At 61.8% G+C, this 16,730-nt stretch overlaps 1 long non-coding RNA gene across 1 annotated transcript; it reads right to left on the bottom strand.

Annotated features, from left to right (window-relative positions):
• Nucleotides 1-10,058: 10,058 nt before the first annotated feature.
• Nucleotides 10,059-16,652, bottom strand: LOC118546629 (uncharacterized). Its single transcript, XR_004922693.2, has 4 exons — nucleotides 16,189-16,652; nucleotides 15,394-15,479; nucleotides 14,955-15,162; nucleotides 10,059-10,638 (listed from the first exon to the last, which is right to left on the bottom strand). It is a non-coding gene; the product is annotated as an uncharacterized LOC118546629 (long non-coding RNA).
• Nucleotides 16,653-16,730: the final 78 nt, after the last annotated feature.

Genomic DNA, 16,730 nt, shown 5'->3' with positions numbered 1-16,730 from the left:
TCTGCATGTGAACGCTGGCCTGCAAGGTTCCTTGGCCATACTGAGCTTGCTTCTGCCACAGGGCCTTTGCACCTGCTGCTTCCTGCCTAGAGCACCCTGCCCCAGTTCCTCGCCTGGCTCACTGCTCCTCTGTGTGATGTCCCAGCACGTCTGAGGGATTTCCTGGCCTCCCTGCCCAGATGACACCTATCTCCTTGTGACCACGTGACTCCACATTCCTCGCCTCACGATCCCCATCTGAGATGCTTGTATTTTGTGTGTGTTCATCGGTCTTCCCCACTGGCCGGTGAGCTGTTGCGGGCAGGGGCTTTGCTTCCTTCGCTGTTGCTCTGTCCCCAGGGCTAGTGCAGTGCCGGGCACCTGCGGGCACTCGGTCTCCATTGGTGAATTAATGAAGGAAAGAGAGACATCCTGCAACATTCCGCAAGGACTCATGGAGCAGTTCCCGTGTGCCGGGCACACAACGGGGCCCTGGGACGGAAATGCAACCGTGAGCAACAGTAACAAGATCGCGGCCCTGGCAGAATTACACTCCTGGGGGGAGAGCTAGACCGGAAAGAAGTGCCGTGTGCTTCTGCCAAGGTCAGGCGGCCCAAGTGCCGCAGAGAAAACCCAGCAGGCAGGGCAGGGGAGGGGCAGGGGCCGGGGAGGGGCGCGGCGGTGTCTGGGGTGGTCAGGAAAGGCCTCCCTGATATGGGGACCCTAAAGCAGGTGGGGGTGAAGCCCGGGAGGAGGCGTGAGCTGGGGGTGAGCAGGAGACAGGGCTGCGGGTGTTGGGCGAGGCATTTGGGTTCAAATCCGGCTCCTCCCGGGCCTGGCCTTCAAGTTGTCACCTGTGAAATGGGTCCACAGAGGCAGGCTTCCCTGGAGCTGATGCTGAAGCAGAGAGCACAGCCTCAGCGGCCTCGGTAAAGACTGGCTTCCTTTTGTCCTTTTGTTGTGATAATTACAACGCTAGCAGCCTCTTTGTTGCAGCCTGGAGGTAGACATCTGAGATGTTATTTTCCGCTGCTCACGACCCTGTTTCTTGGCACCAGTGAGGCGGGAAGCTCAAGCTGTTTCCTGTCTGGCGGAGCGCCAGCTCCTCTGGGACGCCCCCACCCCCTCCACTTCCCTGGCGCTCAGCCTTCTCCCCCACCTGCCCTGCCGGGTGACGGCGGGTCGCTGCAAAGGCACACTTGATCGTTTCCTGGATGCTTCTGAATTTTGACTTTCATGCCCTTCCTGCTGGGGGCTTGTTGGCATCAGGGCAGGAGCTGGGCAGCTGACCCGAGCAGAGGCTCTGAAGCCTCTGGAAGGGCACCTGGCTTGTCTTTGCCAGGGGCAAGCAGGCCTGGGCTCTCCCTCTTATTCAAGCACAGGTACATTTTCGGTGTGAGAGCGTCCCCAGGCCCAGGTCTGACTCCTTGGGAGGCTGAGGCACAGACAAGCAGGGAGGCAGCCCAGTCTCCAGCTCCCCACATGATGGGGTCCCAGAAAGCAGGAGGTCCCAGAAAGCATTTCTGCTGAGGGGACTATGGCTCGGAGGAGAGGGGAGGCCACTGCTAATCTGATAGGCCGGCTCAGACTCCCCTGGCCTCACCCTGCAAGGGCTCTGCTCCCTCCCGGGCCTCCCGTGGAATCCACGTGGCGGGGTTGCCTCCCCTGCCCCGCAGTTCCTGCACCCGAGATTGTCCAGGGACCTGTGTGCCCCTCTCCTGGGCTGCCCGTGCTCTGACACTTCAGGGGAACCTTCTGAAGCCCCAGGCCCACGAGGAAGACAAAGGAGGAATTCCAAAATGGAGCGAGGAGGGCGTCTGGAGCTGGGGTGGGAAGGAGGTGCCTCCTCTTGCCTCCCTGGGGGCTAGCTGTGCTCAGGCCCCTCGGCCTCCGCTGGCTCCCTCCCCTCCCTCACCCTTCCCGCTCCCGTGGCTCCCATGGGCCCACCGGAGGCCCCAGAGCTGTGGATGGCCGTTCTCCCCACTGAGGTTTGGCTGTCACCCGGCTGGGGTCAACGAGGCTTGGTCGTTCATCTCCCTGAGCCTCAGGCAGCTTCCTGGAGGACTCTGCAGGCCCACCTCCCTGAGGGGCAGCCCTGGGGGCCCACACCCTGCCTGGCTGTGCTTCGCCCACCCCATCCTAGGCTGGGACGAGACAGCGGGCGCTGCAGGCCATAAAAACATCCAAGTGGACTGACTGTGGACCGCAGAATCACGTTAGAGCTGCAGCTTATTGATGTTTAAAAAAATAGCATTTAGTGAGAGGCAGGGAGATGTTTTGCTCAGCAAGCTCCTTTTCCATTTTTTGGGTGCATTTTATTGATTTCTGCACTGAAATAGCCTTTCAGCGTTTTAAAATAGAATCCTAGGCGAAGGGATCCCAGACTCAGGATTTAAGTGGAAATTGACCTGGCTCTTCATAAAATCACCTTAAAAACAAGATGCTCGGTGTCAGGAGCTGGCCCAGCGCTGTGCGGGCTCTCCACTTCTTTGTAGCCCCTTCCCTGCTTTCTGCCTGAAAAAGTCACCCGGACAGTTGCTCATGTGGATCCATCATTCTGCTGCAGCCGATTTTCTCTTTTCTCTGTCCCAGATGAGCGGGAGGGGCCTCGGATGGCTTGGGTCTAAAGCCCCGAGCGGCCAGTGGAATCGCGTGGCTGAGCGGCTTCCTTCGCCTGGAGGCTCCTCGGCCCCCGTGTGGCCCTGTGCGAGCCTTCACCCGGCTCCCTGCCCGCACCGGGCAGCCCCTGCTCCCCGGGGAGACCCCCAGGCTGTAGGGCAGCTTTCGTGAAGCCCCCCCGCCCCCGGGGGAAATGCCAGGGGAGAATTCAGGTCCCGCTCACTTCCTGTGTGAGGGGCCTCACCTTTCGGTTGGGAACACACCCGTGTCCTGCTGGCGTGGGCTACATGCCGCTGCTGGAGGCCTGGTCTGTGTCCTGGCCCACCTCTCCTGCATCTGCCAGCCCCTCGTTGCCTGGGCGGTGTCCAGGCCTCGGCCACGAGAGACCACGGAGGGCTGGTGGGGACTGTGGTACCACCTGACCGTGTGCACTGACCTTTCACAAAGACCTGCTGTTTGCGAGGTTCTAGGCAGGGCAGCCACTGCGGTGGGCCCTCCTGCTCTCCACGGCCGTCCCGGGCCGGGGTGCTGGCTCAGCCAGCTACGGGGGGGTCCCCGCTTCCCGGTCCCCAGCCTAGGCCAAGTGCCCGTGCCCTGCTTCTGCTGCCGGAGCGGATCCTGGCCCACCTTTAGTCACCTTGGCCTGGGTCTGCCGACGGGTGAGTCTCTGGGCCCGAGGAGGCCCAGCGCCCCTGCGGAGGGAAGTGCCCAGCCCTTCCGTGCGACCCCTGCTCAGCCCGCAGTGGGGACAATGGCGCGCCCAGCGTTGCCATCACCCGTAGGGTCATCGGCCAGCCCCTGGTCTTCCTCACTCCTGCCTTTCTTCCCTTGGCTTTTTCTTGCTCCCAAAGCTTTGCTGGCTCCCCAGGGCCTCCAGAATCCAGAGTCTGCCTCCCTGGCCTGGCATGGAGTGCCTCATGCCGGCTCCTCGGCCTGCAGTGTCCCCAGCAGGCCACCGTCCCTTCATGAGGTCAGTGTGCCCAGTCCACTGGCTCCCGCCATCGAGACCACTGTCCCTCCACCTCAGGGGCCTGGTCTCCACAGACCGTGCTTACGGCACCCCTCCACCCAGCCTGCTGGGGGCAGCTGGCTGTCAGCTCAGCTCCCCCCAGCCAGGCACAGGCCGGCATGACTGAGATCCAGAGGGCAGTGAATGTCCCTGGGGCTTCTGCACTGCCCAGAGGAGGGTCCCGTGTGTTCCTGGATCTAGGGAGCACCTTCCTAATGGATTGTCTTCCTGATGCCGGGAGGCCCCTGTCTTAGGGAGGCCCCCATCTTAGAGCAGGGAGGCCCCCATCTTAGAGCCCCCCAGCCCACGTGCAGGGAAGCACCCATCTTAGAGCCCCCTTACCCCATGAGCAGGGAGGCTCCCATTTTAGAGCCCCCCACATGCAGGGAGGTCCCTGTCTTAGAGCCCCCCACCACATGCAGGGAGGTCCCTGTCTTAGAGCCCCCAGCCCACGTGCAGGGAGGCCCCCATCTTAGAGCCCCCTGCTGCATCGCCCAGACCCCCTACCCCGGGGGCTTGCTCCCTGCCTGCAACCCTCCAGCCTCCACCAGACCCTCGGCCCTTGACTTTTGTCTTGACCTCTCTTTATGGCACTTCACCTTGGGAGAGGCCTTTCTGGGGCCCCAAGTAGGCTCTCTGCATCTGCCCACCGCCCCTGTGGCCTGAACCAGACTCCCCATGGTTTCGGGCATCTGCCCCCTGAGTCCAGAATGGTTATGCAGAGCACAGGGGGAGAGGGGAGGGATGGGGGCCTGAGGGGCAGGAGGGGGTGCAGGAAGCATGGACAGAGCTGGGGACTGAGAACAGTGGAGGTGGGGGTGGAGGGTGGCCGATCGGGGGAGGGGACAGTGCGAAGTGGGTGCTGGCCCTTTTGGGGAGCAGTGCTGTCCTCCTCCTTGGAAAGAGCCTCTGCAGGGCTGGGCTGGGGGGCGGGGACACATGCCTCCAGTAGCCTCTCGAGAAGCTGGGGTGAGTCAGGGCACAGGACCTGGGTGGACATCGAGGCCTCCTTGGGGGACCCTCCTGGGTCCCTTCAGGGCACACGTAGCCCCCCGAGGAGAGCCAGGCCAGGGGCCCCTCCTCACCGCCCCCCCTCATCAGCGGCCTTGTTTCTCAGCTCTCACTGCACTGAGCGGGTAATTAGCCCCGTCAGCTGGGACCACATTTTCTGAGCAGATGCCAGCGAGAAGTTAGTTGTTCCGGAGTTGGAGTTGCAAATATGTAGCCTCTTATTTATTTATCTTTTTAAATGTACAGTGTCCCACCAGGCTCCTCTCCTGGGGAAGGTGATCTCAAGGCCGGGCCCTGGCGGCCGGGCTGCGAGGCCCGGGGTCACCTCCCACCCTGCGTCTGGTGCCGGGAGGCTGGAGGCTGGGGCGGGCTCAGGGAAGGGGCTAAGCAGAGCCATGTGGCCCCAGAAGGAGTGACAAGACACGTGTGTGATGTGCGGCTGGGCCCGCAGCCAACCGCGAGGCTTCTGGGGGGAGTCAGTCTTCTCTGCTCCATCACTTCCTGAGTGATCAAGTGTAACGACTGTGATTTTCAGCCAAGGACGTCCTTGAGACCTGTCCCAGGTCACGATATGCACGGAGCCCCCTTTGGGCCCCTGACCCTCACCCTGGATTCTTGCCAGGGCCCGCAGGCTGGAGCCTGGCCCGGCTCTGTGGCCTCTGGCCGACCTTGGCCTGGGTGCTGGGTCACTTGACAGGCAGCAGGAGAGATGTGCAGGTGGGTTCGGACGTGCTGAGCATCTGGTGTTTGTGGGCCATTCGGGTAGGAGATTGGACTCCCTGGGAGTCTGAACTCAGAGGGCTCCCCGAGGGGCCGAGACGGCGGTGTTGGAAACCCCCCTTGCTGCTAGAATCTCCCCCCCAGCTTGCATGACGACATGAGGTCGGAAGGCAGCCGAGCCCCTTGCTGCCTGGAGCGCCAGGGTGGGCCTGAGCTGGCCGTGGGTGTCACCACGTCTCCCTGAGGGGCAGTCAAGCTCTGGGACGGCGACTTTCAACTGCTCTGCATGGCCAGCACGGTGGGCAGGCTGCGGGACGGAGCCATACGCCGTCCTGGGGGGGCGGGCGGCTCGGCCTGCCGGGTGGCTGTCCTCCCTTGAGACCGTGCCCCATGCTGACACAAGGTGAGGCCGGCTCGCTGGGGCCCGAAGAGCAGATCTTTCGAGCTGTTGTTTTGAGCCTACAAGGCAGTCTCTACCCACAGGAGACTGCGACTTGCCTGCCCTGGCCCAGTTCCCAAATTCCAGTGGTTTCTCCTAGCTCTACGCTCCCGCTCTCTAACCCCCACTGCTTCTGCTTCTTTTTCAGAGCTGTATTCAACCCGGCCGCCACTACCAAATAGACCAGGGCGGCCGCATCCCTGCTGCTCAGAACATGAGATTTTTCTCCCTGGCAGTGGGAGGCCTGACGTCTTATTAGGAGCAGAGCACCGGGCATCAGCGGACCCGTAACCTCAGGTACAGGGAGGGCTGAGCTGTGCCCGTCCTCCGGCCCCTCGGCGGCCCCTCGGCGGCCCCTCGGCCCAGCGGGAAGGGAGGCGGGCTCTGCAGTCACATGAGAGGTGTCCCGAGGGGTGGGGCCTCGTGGAGGGCTGAGCAGGGGGTCCCCTGGCAGGGGCCACTTCAGGATGCCCCCTGCTGGAGGCTGGTGAGCAGGGAGGAGCCACTGCCCTGTCCTCGGCCCCTGACGGCAGGGATGCTGCTCCCCAGCCAGTGGCCGGGCCTCCTGAGTGGAGATGCTAGGCGTCTCGCCCCACAGGTGGCCAGGCGAGAGGGACCTCTTGCAGGCCTTGGAGCCAGAAGACAGTTGTGTGGTCAGGTGGGGAGGGCAGGGTAGCTGGGGGAGATGGGGAGAGAGGGAGGGGGACCCCCAGCTAGCCCCCAGGACTGGGTGCCCTTTGGGAGCCTCCAGCCACTTCCACAGGGAACAGGGAGCAAGGAGAGGCCGAGGGCCCCCGTGAGCGAGCGGGAGGCTGGTGCCTGAGGGGGGTGTGGGGTGGGGAGCAGGCTGCGGGTGAGCATCTGCGTGACCGTCCCCCCAGGCCAGGTCTCCGCTCCGTGTCTGCTGGCCTCTGGTGTCTGATTCTTCATTCACTCAGCCCGAGGGATGGTGGTACTACGGTGTGCGAGCCCAGAGCCTTCTGCCCCCGTGAGCCGAGGAGATGGAGAGGCCGTGCCACGAGTAAGAAGGCGTCCGCAGCGGGAGGAGAGGGCCGCCTTCCCTCCAACGCCCAGGAGGCAGGTCCTTCCCAGGTGGGGCCCCGCGTGCACAGCGACACGGGAAGACACACGCATACACCTGCTCCCGCGAGGACCACGGCGTAAAATACAGGACGCCCAGTTAAATTTCACATCATCAGTGAATCATTTCTCTAGTATTTCATGTTTGGGACATACTTATGCTAAAAATGTTCCTGGGTCATCTGAAATTCAAAACATCAAATGCCTGTCATTTTGATAAATTTGGCAAGCCTGGTCCCTCCTTCTTTGGGAGAGCTGGGGAAATTGGGGAGAGGGGTCTTCTTTTCCCTCACCCACACGGCGCGGTCTGCGGCTCCTGGGGGAGAGCCTGGGCCTGTGTTTCACACGTATTCCCCCAAGGCAATGGTTCATAATAGGACCCCGAAATCTTTGTGGCCGAACACTGAGTGAATTTTCCGTCTGGTCTGGCCGAGCCTCTTCTCCCACGGTCCTCTGGGAATCGAATACCTCTGAGTGCTTTGTCCCAGCCTTGGGTCGCCTGGCTTAACCGTATGGTATGTTGACTCCTTTTTATCCACTGCAACAGAGAAGATTAGCATTGCGGGCCTAGGTGACCTTGACTCCCTGTGCATCTCGCTGTCACCCCCGCCCTGCTCCCCAGCCAGCCTGGGTGGTTTACGGTGGGGGTGTGTCCTTAGCTGTGTGACTGTGGGCCTGTGGCTGCCCCTCTCCGGTCTCATTTCTAAATCTGAGGGTTGGACTGGATGATCACGGGGATTTTCCCCTTCCCTTCTCAGTGCCCGGTGACATACGGCCGTGCTCTGCGTTGGACCACAGCCCAGACCCATCGCGGACGAGGGCTCTAAGGAGCCAGTTACCTCAGGCCTTCGTCCTCGGAGGGGCGATTACATTATTTATTTATTTATAAAAGATTTTTACTTATTTATTTGAGAGAGAGAGAGAGCACAAGCAGGGGGAGCGGCAGGCAGAGGGAGAAGCAGGCTCCCTGCCGAGCAGGGAGCCTGACATGAGGCTCGATCCCAGGACCCCCGGGTCATGACCTGAGCCGAAGGTGGATGCTTACCCGACTGAGCCACCGAGTTACATTCTAATCAGACCATTCAGAGGCCTCCCAGTCTGCACTGAGCTCTAAAACTGCGTGGGGGCCGCAGGTCTGGGAGGCTGATGGGACTGCGTGTCCGGCAGGAGAAGGGCCCTTGCCCCTCGTGGGCAGCCCCAGGCCCTGCATGTCCGCCTGGCCAGCAGCACATCGCAGGAAGGGGCTCAGGGCAGGACAGAAGCTGGAGGCGAAGAGGAGCTCCTGGTGCTGGAAACAGTCCTCACGGTTTTCAACCCTCCCGTGGTGGCGAGGGGTAAAGTTCTCCACCTTTTCTGGTAGTCGGTCTTAGACACGAGCGAGTAATAACTCTGGACAGCTGTGAGGTTCACGCCGGCCTCAGCGAGCCCACTCCTTCTGCTGGCTGGCCCTGGATTGTAGGAAACTCCTCAGGGGGCTGGAAATAACCATCCGAAGTAAGAGTCTTGAGTGGTACCCCTCTTACCGCGGAGACCGGCACAGATGGGGTGGTGAGAGCCCCATGCATCTGGGAGCTGGCCAGCCTGGGGGTGACGCCGGCACAGAGGGACGCCGGGAAGACCCCCTCACCCTCCAAGCGAGGGGCTGTCATCCCACTTGCCGGAGACTGGCTTCATCTCGAGGGGTCCCCAGAGTAAGGAGCAAAGCCTCTGGCCACAAGCTTGCTTTCTTGACTGGCCAGGGCCTTTGGGGCACCCGGAGCCCGCCTCCCCGAAAGGAGCAGATAGGGATGAAAAGTCAGTTGCTAGAGTATCGCAGTATGTTTGCAAGTCGCTGCCCAGGCCCTGGGGGCTTCTCAGGCGGTTGCACTATTGTCCACTGGGTCCCTGGGTCCTGGGCCCCTGGTGAATCAGAGTGAGCGGTATTGGCCAGACAGGCGGGAAGGGGCTGGCAAGGAGCCACGGGCATGGCCCTCAGGGCCCGGCGCCCTGAAGGCAGTCCTGCAGCCTCGTCTGGGGACACGTGTCCCCCCAGCTCATTGCCTGGATGTGGTGCAGCCCCGTGCCCAGCGGTGGTCAGTAAGCAGGCGCAGGGCGCTGGGGCTGCGTGGACCTCTTGGCAGGGAGCGGGGAGCAGGGGTCGGAGCTCTGTTACGGAAACTCCGAGTTACTGACATCGACGCAGAGACGCTCTGTCTCTGACATGGCTTTGGCTGTCCATCGCATGGCTGTGCGAGTGGACCCCATGTACCCCGGGGAGGGGTTCACAGCACAGAGAGCCCGCGGCTGCACCAGTCCCTCCTTCCCCCTCAGTGGTCTACATGTGGATTTCTCCACCGTGTTCTGTCGCTGGATGTCAGCCCTCGCCACGCGGACGGACACCTGGCATGGCGTCCTTCATGGTGGTCAGTGGTGTGCAGGGAGCTTTCTGCAGCCCCCAGACTCTCTCTGTCCCTCCTCTGTGGCAGCCCCATCAGCGTGGGTCCCTGGGTGACCACAGGGAGGAGGACCCGCCCCGCCAACCCCACTGGGCACACAGAGGTCTGGAGGAGGGGAGTGGCTGGTGGGATGGGCTGGACTCCTGGCCCTTTGGCATGCGTAGGTGTCATGACCCTGGCTCTCTGTCCCCCATCGCTTGGAGCCATCGCCTCGTTCCTCCTCCTCAGGCTGGGCCCTGGCCTAAGACTGCGGTCACCCTCGCCCCCTCACCCCCTCACCCCCTCCCTCTTCCCCTGCGAGTGGATTCCTTGTCCCCCAGGGTTTCACCCATCCAACCGTGCGGTTTCTGAGCACCTGCTGGGCGCCAAGCGATGGGGAGCCGGCTGAGTCCCTTCACTGTACTCCTTTCCTCCCGCTGATGGGGCAACGTGACAGCAGGGCCTCCCGCCCACCTGCGGCGTCTCTGGCCCATCCTCCCTATCACATTTATCCCACGAGCACGCACCGAACCACAGTCTGTCCATAAAGCACTGAACGTCTCTTTATTGAACAGTCCTGCCGGGGACCCAATATCTAAGGGATGTTAGGTGAAGCTGCTCAGGGAAGCAGCCCGGACAGGACGGGGTGCCGGCTGGCCTCTGTCTGTGCCTCTGTCTACCCTCTAGGATCGCCAAGGCACTCCACGGGTGGGTGGAAACCCTGGGGAGTCTCCTGAGGCTGGAGGCCGTGTGACCCACCCTGCCCCCACCATCCCACATGCAGCTGGCTCCAGGTAGGTGCTCAGGGGGGTGGGCTCCCTGCAAACACAGCTGGATGGCACAGTGGGTGCTTCGCAGATCCTGAGGGCCTGCCTCTGGGGCACCTAGATCTGGGAAGGGGGCCCCAACCGTGGGGTGAGAAGTCTGGGACAAGGGGACAGGCTCCCCACAGCTCACATGGTTTAGACCACACTCCATTCCCTTCCGAACAGCCCCCAGCCTGGCCCAGGGTTCACGTGGGTTTACCCCCCCGGTCTGTCTTCTGGAGGGCAGACCAGCCTGCAGGAGTGTGCATCCCTGGGCCCAGTCGGAGGACAGACCTGTGTGTGCCCCCAGGCCAAGGACAGCTGCTTGTGGGGAGGTGGACCTAGCTGGGGGTCCAGGTTGGGGCATCCGCCCCCTGAACACAAAGCCCCTCACAGCGAGGATGGGTCTGGGGCAGGAAGACGGGGAGGGAAGCTGGGGGGTCCCCCCTCCTCCTGTCCCCACGCCCAGTGTTCGTCACTGGAATTCTGAAGAGCCTGAGCATCTGAGGGTCTGAATTGGAGCCTGGCCTTCCACAACATTCTGGAGGTCTCGGGCTGAGCCTGGAGGATAGAATGCACTTCACTTAGCGGCTCCTTGGAAAGTTGTGCCCTGCAGCCTCACCTTCTCGGGGACGTGGAGGCTGGGGCCTGCCCTGGCCCCCGAGCTGTGAAGGTGGGCCTGGCTCTGCCCACCTGCTGCTCCCTCCCGGCTGCAGACTCAGGTCAGGATTCCCAGCAGACCCCTGTGGTGCCTTGGCTCACAGCCTGGCTTCCCTGACCTACCCTGGGAGCTCACCTAGATGCGGGTCCACCCTGACTTGTCCCACAGTGAGGACCTTGGGGCTGGTGGCATGACGGCGCAGGTTTAGACCAGTGAGCAGGCTTCTGTGCTGGGCCTGGCCAGGTGCAGGCCTCTCCCTTCTCCCCTGGACAGTGGCCATGGCCTCCCACGTGTCCCTCTGCATCAGCCTCTGCACTGGCCAGCTCGGGCCCCCACCACAGGTAGCAAGACTGAGGGCTCGGCCAGTAGGCATTTATTTCTCACGGCTCTGGAGGCAGGGAGCCCGTGATCGGGGAGCTGGCACGGTCAGAGCCCTGGTGAGGCCCCTTCTCACTGTGTCCTCATGTGGTGGGGACGGAGGAGGGAGCTCTCCGGGCTCTCCGGGGTCTCTTCCTATCAGGACACTAATCCCAGTCCCACGGCCCCACCCTCATGACCTGATCCTCCCCGAATGGCCTCCTTCTCCAAATTCCATCACTGTGGGGCTTCAATATATGGATTTGGAGGGACGTAATTCAGTCCTGGCAGCCTCCTTCCCTCTGATTCATCCCCGCTTGTCTTCCAGAGCATCTTCATACCATGGGAGTCTGACCGGCCTGGCGAAGCCTTCCCGAGGCTCTGTGCCCGTGCTCGGCACTACGGCCCTCCAGACTCCCGCGACCGGGCCACGCTGCCCGGCAAGGAATGTGGTGCGTGTGGCAGGAAGGAGGTCCTGGCAAGGCCATGGGACGCCGCTCCCGGGTCAGGTCACAGAGACGGTGCCTTCTGTCTTGTCTGGAAGCACAGCTTGTCTGGTTCCCCTCGCCTTCTGAGTAAGCAAGGACCCAGAGTGTTCCTGGAGGAGCCCTCCGAACCCCTCCTAGCCGGGGCTTGAGCGAGGGCTGGAGCGGATGGCCGCCTGGCCAGCCCGAGCGCCGAATGCCCTGGGCCCCGTGACTGGGGCAGGTGTGGACACGTGACTGCGTGGCCGCTTAGAGAGCCTCCTGGCCTCGTGGCAGCTCTCTGCCTCTGCAGTGGGATCTGGGAAGATGTGTGCTGCGCTGACGGGGTCGCCTGCTGCCACGTGGAGCCCGAGAAAGCTGAGGGCGAGCAGCCGAGCGGAGAGGGCCCGGTGGCGCCATTGGATCCCTGGAGGCAGCTGTACCTACATCTTGCATCCAGACCAACCGTGCTTGGGTCTTTTTCCTGTTTTAGAAAAGTAGACTTTAATTTTTAGAGCATTTAGGTTCACGGCAAAATCGAGGGAAAGGTACAGAGAGTTCCCACGTGCCCCTGTCCGCTCCCCCAGCAGGCACAGCCTCCCCCCACGAGCAGCACCCCACCGGATGGCACACACATCAGTAAACGTACACGGACGCATCCTCACGACCCGGAGTCCACCGTGTACCTTACGGTTCATCTCGGCGACGCACACCGTGTGGGTTTGGGCAAACGTGTCATGACGTGCGTCCACCAGTAGAGTGTCATACAGAGTAGTCTCCCTGCCCTAAATCCTCTGTGCTCTGACTGTCCCTCCCTCCCCCCAACCCCTGGCGACCACTCATCTGTCTCCATGGTTCTGCCTTTTCCAGAGTGTCAGAGACCCGGAATCACACAGTATGGAGCCTTTTCCGACTGGCTTCTCTCACTTGGCAATATGCATTTAAGGTCCCTCCGTGTCTTTCCATGGCTCGAGAGCTCATTTCTATGTAGCGCTGAATAACATCCCATCGTCTGGATGGACCGTGGTTCACGTATCTGTCCACCTACCGAAGGACGTCTTGGTCATTCTGAGTTTTGGTGACTCTGAATAAGCTGTTATGAACACCCGTGTGCAGGTTTTTGTGTGGATATGGTTTTCAACACCTTCGAGTGAATACCCAGGAACGTGCTGTCGGCTTGTATGGTAAGACGGTGTTTCGTTTGTGAGAAACTGCCAAGCTGCCCTGCAAAGCAGCTGCGCCGTTCTGCGTGCCCGCGCACCACGAGTGAGCTTGCACCCCGCGTCCTCGCCAGCACGTGGGGCGCCGGCGCTCTGGACTGTGCACATCTCATAGGTGTGTAGCCGGATCTCCCCGCTGTCTGACTTGCCTTTCCCTGACGTGAGCTGTGGAGCGTTGTTTCCTGTGCTTATTCACCATCCGTGTGTTCTCTTCGGGGGGGTGCCTGTCCAGGTCTGTGGCCCATTTTTAACCAGGTTCTGTGATGGGCCCTTTTTGAGCTGGAGTGTCTGCCTCTTGCCACCAGATTCAGCAGGAGGTGGTTATGGGAAGGGTGGACACGGCGTGGCTTCAAGCCCGGCTCTGCCTTGTGGCCGTGACCTTCGGCAAGCCAAGTGACCCCCCCAGGCTCCGTGTTTCAGTTCTGTGGGGGCTTTGCGGGATCGATACCAGGGGTGGAGGTGGAGGGCTAAGTGAGATGACTTCTGTGAGAACAATTTGACTCATTCTAAATTGTTAAAGTAACAAATGTCCCTGAGCTTGCATTATTCATCTCTCCTGGCCACCCTCCCTGAGGGCTTATGACGTGTCCTTTTAGGGCAAACCGGGCTGGGCAGGCGCCCCTCTCCCTCGCTGCTCCTGCAAACCCAGTTCATGTGTCACCTCCTCTGGGGCAGTTGGAGGCAGACTGGCTGGCACAAGACGGGTGGATGGGGTGTGGGGACATGCGGCCGGAGGCATCCAGATTACGTCGTTCCTAATGAACTTCCCAGGTGACATTTCTCTCCTAAACACCACCCAGATTACGTCGTTCCTAATGGAACTTCCCAGGTGACATTTCTCTCCTAAACACCCACTAAAAACCCCCAATCCTGAGCAAAAACATCTCCAGGACAGCTGCGGAAGGAGGCAGGGATGTTCAGGGTGCTGATGGCTAGGGAGCGCACATTCCCAGGGGGCTGGTGGGTGCCGTTGGTCCTTGTTGCCAGGAGATTTTGTACCCTTGAGATGCTGGGGGCATGAGGCTTGCATCCTACTCTTGCCCATGACACCAGTGAAGGTCCAAGGGTCCCCTCTGGGGACCGTTTAGCTGTTATAAAGTGAGGGTGATCTTAAGGAGCCCCCACCACCTAATGCCCCAGGCAGTCCTCGGAGCAAAGAGCCCCTGGAGGGGCCTGGCCATTGCCTCCCCACCGGAGGAACCCAGGAAGAGATAGGGTCCTTCCAACCCCGGCCCCTCCTGCAAGAGCCTCTTTCCCAGGATGAGTGGGATGATGTACAGAGGTAGTCAAAGACCCAGCTCAGATGTGGCCTGGCCTTTCTCTGCATCCCCTTGAGTCATGGGCTCATATTTTCAGCCCCAGCTGTCCTCCTCTGCAAAGTAGGGGTGAAGTGGCCCGGTGGGGGATGGCCCACGCAGATTCAGGCCGTGTGAGGCTCTGTTCATTGGTGAGGGGCGGCAGGCCGGCACAGGCCCCCTGGCAGCCGGCTCATGGAGGGGGCCTGGTGACTGCAGGGGGAGGCTGGGAGGAGCTCCTAAGGCCTGAGAAGGATTTCTGGGGCTCCTTGTAGTGAGCGCCTGGGTGCATGCCGCTTTTCCCCGTGTCCCTCTGATAACAGCTGGCCCCAGCACCCAGCAGTCTGACCATCCCCAGATGTCCGACCATGGCCACAAAGGCTGGTCTGGGGGTCCCTGGACAGCTGTCCAGACATGGTGCTCCTCTCTGCCGGCCTCTTACGGGGATGGGGCAGGAGTGAGTCCAGGTGGTGACTCTGGCACTGACCCAAAGGATGGAGATTTGGGGCTGCCCCCTGAGGCCCTTGTCCTCCAGCTGGGGTGGTGGGAGGCCTCCCCTGTGCATTTCTTGCCCCAGAGCGTCTCCTGTCTTCTCACCTGAGCAGCCCTTCCTCATCCTTCAAAATCCTGTGCCTCATAGGTGTTCGGTAAACGTCCCCCGATTGAACTGAACTGGAAGACACAGGCTCCAGGCTCCGCTCTGCCGCTGGGGGGTTCTGTGACCTTGGGCAGGACAGGGACACACTGCGTGTGCAGAGTCTGAGCTCCTGTGGTGGGCCAGGCGGGGCCCACAGGCAGGTAGACAGGGAGGAAGGGCTCTCAGTGGGGCTGTGGGGAGGCTGGTGTGGGAGTCCTGGGGGAGGGGCTGCTGTCCTCCCACCTGGGGCTTTGGAGCTTGAGCATCCGCTGGCCCAGCCTCTCCATCCAGCAGCTGAAGAGCTCCTGGAACATTCCAGCAGGGGCCCCAAGGCGAAATGCTCCACCCCTCCTGGCTGAGCTCCTGGATGGGGTCCCTGCTGGCCATTCACCCCGCAGTGACCTTGCGCGTGGCCCTTGGTTTTCTCCAGAGGTGAGCCAGGTACGGCCACCTGCAGTCTGAGATTACCAGGGGCGTTACGGTGAGGTGGACGCAAGGATCTGGGTCAGACCTGCTGCCTGGTGGCCCCTCTCAAGGGCTGTGGCACTGAGAAATCGGCCCTCAGTGTTCACAGCAGTGACTGCCCGGCCCCCTGACTGGTGGCCACAACCCCCTGGACGCCCATGGTCAGCCTGCTTAGCTGCGTCTTCCAGCCCTGGCCACCCTGAGCGCCTCAGTTTACCCTCTGTCTCCCGGTCTCGCCGTCCTGCAGAGCCCGCATTGGGCCGGTACCGGGCACCGTCCTCCTGACGGGGTGTCTCTGCAAACCTGTCCACCCGTGGCCCCCACACCATCCGGAAAGCAAGTGAGAAGAGGAGCGATCAGATATTAATTCAATTTAATTCAGGTTCTAATTGTCTGGAGAAACTTCTTATGCACTAACATTAATTTATTTCCTCTTAGGGCCAGTTACGCTAATTCAAATCAGCTTTAAGTATTAAAACGCTGATACTGTGAATCAGATAACTGATTGAGGGAACCAGGGGAGGCGGGAACAGGTCGGTGGTATCTGCAAAAGGAAGAGGAGTCTCCACCCTCGCCGCCCCCTGCCTGTGACCTTGATCTTGGCTGGATGAGGGTCACAGGCTCACCTCCCCACCTCCATGCACCTGAGCCTGGCCATCTACCCTAGGACCCGCAGCTCAGACCATGCGGTCACCGCTGCTGACCCAGGCTGGCTTCTGGGGCGCCTGCTCATTGCCGCTGCACGGCCGCACCCCACAGACTGTGGTCCTGCCCTTCACCCCTTCTCCCCCTAGTCTGGCCGCCCTGGGACCCCTGTCATTCCCCGGGAGCCCTAATCTGTCCAGTCACCTGAGGGGCACGGCTTAGGTTCCCACTGGTCACATGGGACGAGCCGGGGTACCGGGAAGCTCTTAGATCAATGTGGGGCGTGCTGGCGGGGCCAGGGAGCATGGCCGTGGCTGTCCTCACCGTCTTCATCGATGTCACCCACCAGCGCGTCAGCCCATCCTACCTGCTGTCCTCCCTCTGCCTTCAGAGGGCCGTGCCACCTCTGCTTGGGTCCTGGCCTGGGGCCCTCGTACCGGGTTCTGCGAAGGTCCGTTTGGAGGGGCCACTGCTGCAGGGGTGGGTGTGGCCACCTGATCCGGTGTTTTGGGGTCTACACTGTGCTGGTCCCATCACATATGGGTCCCGGGCCTGACCCAGTGAAGGCTGGGGAGCTGGTGCCCACCCTGGGGATGTGGCCCCCCCGGGATGGGTCTACAGGCCAAAGCTGCCATGGCCAGAGACGCTGTGAGGGCTCCCCCAGGAGAGGATGCTGCTTCTCGCTCTGTAGCTGCTGAGTCCAACCACCTAGCAGGTGGGCGCCCCGCGCCAGAGGGCTTCGTGTGCAGTTCGGTCCTGGCCCACTGTCCCGCCTACGGGCACACCTTCTCCGGCCCGAACCCGATCCAGTTCCCTGGCTGGGGCTGCTTCCTACACGCCCGACACTGTCCGCCTCCCTCCTCCCTTTGACCGGCTGTCTCTGCTGCCTTGGCTGGCGCGGCCACGTCC

This window comes from Halichoerus grypus, chromosome 5, assembly GCF_964656455.1.
Source record: "Halichoerus grypus chromosome 5, mHalGry1.hap1.1, whole genome shotgun sequence".
Taxonomy (NCBI): Eukaryota; Metazoa; Chordata; class Mammalia; order Carnivora; family Phocidae; genus Halichoerus; species Halichoerus grypus.
This window is presented reverse-complemented; position numbering and strand designations above follow the sequence as displayed.